The 5,902-nt window shown below is 47.1% G+C and overlaps 1 long non-coding RNA gene across 1 annotated transcript; it reads left to right on the plus strand.

The window, feature by feature from the left end:
• The first annotated feature begins 505 nt into the window (after positions 1-505).
• Positions 506-5,681, plus strand: LOC108310807. Its single transcript, XR_001827937.2, has 2 exons — positions 506-3,965; positions 5,131-5,681. It is a non-coding gene; the product is annotated as an uncharacterized LOC108310807 (long non-coding RNA).
• Positions 5,682-5,902: the final 221 nt, after the last annotated feature.

The raw sequence follows: 5,902 nt of genomic DNA on the forward strand, positions 1-5,902 counted from the left end.
GTGCCATCATGCCCAGCTAATTTTGTATTTTTAGTAGAGACGAGGTTTCTCCATGTTGGTCAGGCTGGTCTCGAACTTCTGACCTCAGGTTATTCGCTCGCCTCAGTCTCCCAAAGTGCTGGGTTACAGGTGTGAGCCACCAAGCCCGGCCCAGTGTTCTTTCTAGTAATGCACCCACTCCTCTGATCCCACAGCTGCTGGGGAACAGCTCAAAAGTAGAGCTGTGACCACGGATCTCAAAGGCGCCCGACCACGAGTCAGTCTTGTGGGGGTTTCGTCAGCTCTGCTGAGCTGGCCCACTCTGGTGCCACCTGTGGGAAGAAGGACACGAACCCACACATCTGCCCACACCAGTCCCTTGCTCCAAACCCTTCGGGCCTTTCCTGTTCACGTGTCTCAACCTGGGTTCCTCATGAGTGCTTGTCTTCCTGAAGGACTGATTTTATTTAAAGTTCTAGTGGAAAAAGACACCATTATTTTTCATTTTAATTAAGAAAGGAAGCAAAATTTCCCTGAATCTAGGATAATATAGGAACTTTGGTGCTTCACATTATTGCTACTCATTAAGGGGGACGAGTTTAGTTTTCTCTAACAATGGGGCTCCTTTAGGGGAAGTATAAAGAGAAACAGTACAAAACCCTCCCTCCTGATGGCCTCCAGATCCTCCAAGGTTCGACCTTGCCATGTGCACAGCCTCCATCCCTGCACTGGAAGGGCTGGGGCCACACTGAGTCCCTGGGACGCCCAGTGCACTCTGGGACCTGCCACTCTGCACTCACTGCTCCTGTAACTCAGCGTGTCTCCATCTGGGCACCATTAACCTTGGGGGTGGGTGACTATTCTCCTGCAGGGGCTGTCCTGGGCATTGTTGCCGCGTCCCTGACTGGCCTCGACTCACTAGAGTAGCACCCCCAAGTCAGGACAATCAAAAATGTCTGTAGACAATGCCAAATGTCCTGTGGTCAAACCGCCCCTGCCTCCAGCCCTGCTTGGATGGGAGCGGGCTTCTCGAGGTGCTCTGCCTAGTGATCTGACTCTTATGCTGCAGTGCAAACATCGCCTCCCCTGTCAGGTTTACTGTGACTGCCCCAGGCAGCTTCGATGTCCTCACCCTGCCAGCTGTGGAGTTTGATTGGTCTGCACCCATTCCGTGCTTATTTATGAGAATGTAATTGTATGTCCACCCTGGTTAGACTACGAACCTAGAGGTCAAGGAGGATTCCTGCTACTCTACACGCTTCCATCCTCAGCACTTAGCACACTGTCTGTTCCACTGAAGGAGTTGCTTAAATGCAGAAGGAATGGGCGAATGGGAGGTCGGCCATTGGAGGCTGGGACTCCCCCCATGAGGACTCCTCAGAGAAGCTTCACGATTGTCCCTTCCTCTCAGATCACCCAAAAGCACAGCCACCGGCATAATCTTGGCATCGCTACACCACGTGATACTTGTTTGAAACCTAATTTTGCCAAAGAAATAACCCAGATTTGTATTAGTGGTTGTACACATGGTAGCAGTGGTAAAGTAATGGCAGCTGCTGGGGCTATATGAGCACCAGGTGTTTTCACTCTAACTGCTCACCCTCACTACCTTTCTGTGATCTACACCTTATTATTCTCATTTTACAGATGGGAAAACTGAGGCTCTGAGAGACTCATTCACAAGCTCAGCATCTTAGTGGCCGTGGGATCAGAATCTAAGGCAATTTTCTCCAAACACCAGTTGCTGCCCTGTCTTTGGTTTCTAAATTGTTATTCTTAAGGGTGATTCTCAACAAGCAGGCATTTAAAATCTGAATGTCCAAAGCGTGCCAGATGAATGAGTTACTGATGCCTTGCTGCAATTTGTGTCACTTCTTATCATTGCAACGAACATCAAATTCTGTCAAAATATGGGAAAAAATCATTTTGATGTTGCATTTGCATATCCAAGGATTGCAGGATGGTTTGTGTAATCAAATTATGTAGAGTTGTAAAAAGGGAGCATCATTTAAATAGCTTACAAAATTACTTTGAAGATGCACATTAAAATCTAAAGAACCCATCGCCTCTAAGATCTTTACAAAAAGTTAAATGCTAATTGATTATGACAGCTTTGTCTTTATCACTGGCACCATTCTCCATTTCTACTCTGTCAATATCACAGCTCAAATATCACTCTGTCCTCTGTTCCTCGTCTAACCACATTCATTCCACGCTGTAATAACAGATGGAAGTTTATGCATGACTAGCTTTTCCCCCTTCTCGCCATTGTTGATCAAAAGGAGCAGCCCGAAAAAAAACAGAATTTGCTGAAATTCTGATTTCTTTCAGCAGTTTTATAGATTTTATAACTTATCTTTTATTGACTATGCAAGGTCTCTGCTCCCCAGCATCTGTTGGTTGCATCTGGGGAGAAAGATAAATTCCCTTTTCTTTAATGCTACTGAACCAAATTTAAGAGATAGACAAACAAACAGGTCTCAGTAGAAGAGGACAGCATCACATCCTTCTTCTGCAGCCCAGCTGTCCTCTTTCCCAATCCCTGTGTGGGCAGGACAGGAGGAGGAGGAAGTGCCTTGTAGACCATGGAATCTGCCAGCCCATCAGGGATGAAGGTGCCACAGACTGGCTGATGGGGCTTAGGGAGGTGCTCCCCCCAGAGAGGGGACCTGGGGTCATAGCTATGAGCACAAACTTTGAAGAGGCTGCTTTGTAAACGTTACAAAAAATTCACATCATTTACAATTTCTCAGACTTAAAGAATTGTGCCTGGTCACCCAGAGACATGATTATACATCACAGAACTTCATTATAATAATGGCCCCGGTACTCCAACTTCTTGAAAGCCTCAGCTGTTCGATTCAGCCTCTTCAGCTCCATAACTGTTTATAAGATTAATAGACTCTGATGCATAATTGACTATCGCACCAGGAGGGAAAAAAAAGGAGAGAGAGTCTAATCGTAGCCCTGGTAAAAGCAACATTCCCATAAAGAGATGGTGTTTGTCCACATGGACAGGGTCGAGGATGAGGAGAATGGCTAGCACCACCAAGTCAGGAGAGAAGGGGAGATGGATGAGGAGTCAGCCCGGGGGAAGGGAGTCTTGGAAAGTCTGATGGACATGTCCCATCACTTAGAGGCTTCAGTGGACACCCTAAAAACTCTGCTCATTGAAGAACTGGGTGGGATTCAGAGCTACAGCAGGGAGCAGGGGAGCTAGGAAGAGGAAAGAAAGAGGACAGGAAGGTCCCACCATGCAGGAAGTGGAAGGAAATAGAAAGGGAATCCACAGAGCAGCGGGATAGGGTGAGAGCTTGACATCTGGTGGCAGGGAGCTTAGAGAGAGGATGAGTGCCCTGGTCCCCCTTTCCCTTGCTGAGGTTATGGTTACCAGGTGTCACACCAGGTCCCGTAGACGACCAGACACACTCTAGGAATTACAGCAGGGCAGGCCTTTCTCAAGGCAGAGGAGCAAGGGCATCACTGCAGGCTGGAGGGAATGGAGGCCTTGGGTGAGTGAGTGGTGGGGAAGCCACCGCCACACAGGGGACGGGCAGTGGCCGGGGCTCAGAGGCTGGGCAAGCTCCAGAAGGCTTGGAGAGGGGCCCAGCTGGACCAAGGCAGGCCCCAGATGGCCAGGGCAAGAGCACCCCTGAGCTTCTAGGCTTCCATCAGGGGGTCCCTGCATGCTCAGCCTGTCATTTGTATAAAACTTGAATAAAGGAGTGAGTCTAACCAAAAGGTGGAAACGGCAAGCCCAGTGTTCTTTGCTAGCCTGCCTTTCCCCTGCTCTCCTTTACCTGCCCCTCTTCTCAGGACTTACTTCATTCTTCTGGAAGAAGTCTTGCAGTCTTCCTGGAAAACAAACACAACAGAAAAGCAAGCAAGATGAGAGAAGACTGACATGGAGACAGCCTTATTTTCAACTCTGTAGTGAGAGACGCATGCTCGAGAGACCTCACCCTGTTGTTAGAGGGAAACGCAATGTGAGTTAATTTTTCATTGTCATCAGATTTGTGCTCCTTTCTCTTTGCTTAAGTAACTACCTTTGGCTGGACCTCCGTGGCATCTGCAGCTGCTTCTCCAGTTCCTGGAAAACCCCTGAGGGCGTTGCAAAGATAAGTCTTATCTCTGCCTCTGTTTTCCTTGGAGCTGACCACCAAATGACCCCGGAGTGTAGAAGCGCAGCAGGCTCCTATTAATGTGGCCACAGATTCACACGTTTGCCTGATGAAAACCTGGGGCCAAGGAATAAAGCCGTATTGTGGACTTGGAAACCTCCTAGTTATTTAGATGTGAACTCACACTCTTGTTCCTCTCTGAGAGACACAGCACATTGTTTGTTTGTTCGTTTGTTTTGAGACAGTCTCGCTCAGTCTTGCAGCTTGAGTGCAGTGGCGCGATCTCGGCTCATGGCAACCTCTGCCTCCCCGGTTCAAGTGATTCTCCTGCCTCCGCCTCCTGTGGAGCTGGAACTACAGGCCCGGGCCACCACGCCCGGCTAATTTTTGTATTTTAGTAGAGACAGGGTTTCACCATGTTGGTCAGCTGCTCTCGGACTCCTGACCTCGTGATCCACCCGCCTCGGCCTCCCAAAGTGCTGGGATTACAGGCGTGAGCCACCGCGGCCGGCCAACACAGCACTTTTTTTTTTTTTTTGAGATGCAGTTTCGCTCCTGTTACCCAGGCTAGAGTGCAGTCGTGTGACCTCGGCTCACCACAACCTCCACCTCCTGGGTTCAAGCAATTCTCCTGCCTCAGCCTCCCGAGTAGCTGGGATTACAGGCACACACCACCATGCCCAGCTACTTATTTGTATTTTTAGTAGAGACGGGGTTTCACCATGTTGACCAGGATGGTCGCGATCTCTTGATCTCGTGATCCACCCACCTCGGCCTCCCAAAGTGCTGGGATTATAGGCGTGAGCCACCGCGCCCGGCCCAGCCCATTTTTAAAAGTGCATCTTGCATCATGGATTGAAAGGCTAAGATCTGACCATTGGATCTAGCATAAAGCCCCTCTCCCTGCCCGGTAACTCTACATTTAGTCCTTCCTATTGTCATCAGGGGAAAAGAAGTAGGGGCTGATCAAACAAGAAGAGAAGGCCCAGGATCAGTGTATTGACTTCTAAGAACTATTGGTCTTTTGCAGTGAAGGTTAAAAAAAAATCCCTTAGGGCCTGTTGGGTGCTAATTTGACCTGGCAATGAGATAAAGTTAGGCCTTGGCTGTCTTCAAGCAGCTGGGATAGGAATGCCATCTACTCAGCATAGGAGTCAAAGAATTCCCTGGCAATTGATTGCTTTCCACTTGCAGAGCTACTGAATAAATAGAAAAGTAATTAGCAGTGTGCTAGGGCTAGATGTATCAGGTGGAATTTCTTTACAGCAGAAAGAACTAAGGGAATCAAGAAGTCATTTTGTGTCCACTGTCGGATGAGTCATTCGTGTTTCTTTCTCTAGGATGGACACGTTATCTCTGCTTTTCTTCAAGAAGAAAAACTTCGGAATTTCCTATCGTATCTTCACTTTAATCAAGGGGAAAAGAAGAAAAGTCTTAAGTGCCTAAAAGTGGTCCAAAAATAAAGAATTCTTTTCGCTTTTCCATTTAATGATTTTGCTCCTGAAACCTATGGATGATTTTCTTTTGTTGTATTTTTTGTTTTTTCCTCAACTATTAAATATATGAATTTTGAAATGTGAACTGAATGTCTCATTATGAGTTCTTTTCCCTTTGAAAAATAAATGGCATTATGTCATTTACAACAGCAGGAAGAGATGGAGTTTCACATGAAGGAAATTTATGCTCAGCTGGAAAGAGAAAAGGCATCTAAGCCATTTATTTTTAGATGCCTTTAAAAATATATATTTGAAAGTACTAAACTCAATTTCACATGTCCAGAATGGTATAATCTAATTTTAGTA

The sequence above is a fragment of the Cebus imitator genome, unplaced genomic scaffold, assembly GCF_001604975.1.
Source record: "Cebus imitator isolate Cc_AM_T3 unplaced genomic scaffold, Cebus_imitator-1.0 Scaffold6, whole genome shotgun sequence".
Taxonomy (NCBI): domain Eukaryota; kingdom Metazoa; phylum Chordata; class Mammalia; order Primates; family Cebidae; genus Cebus; species Cebus imitator.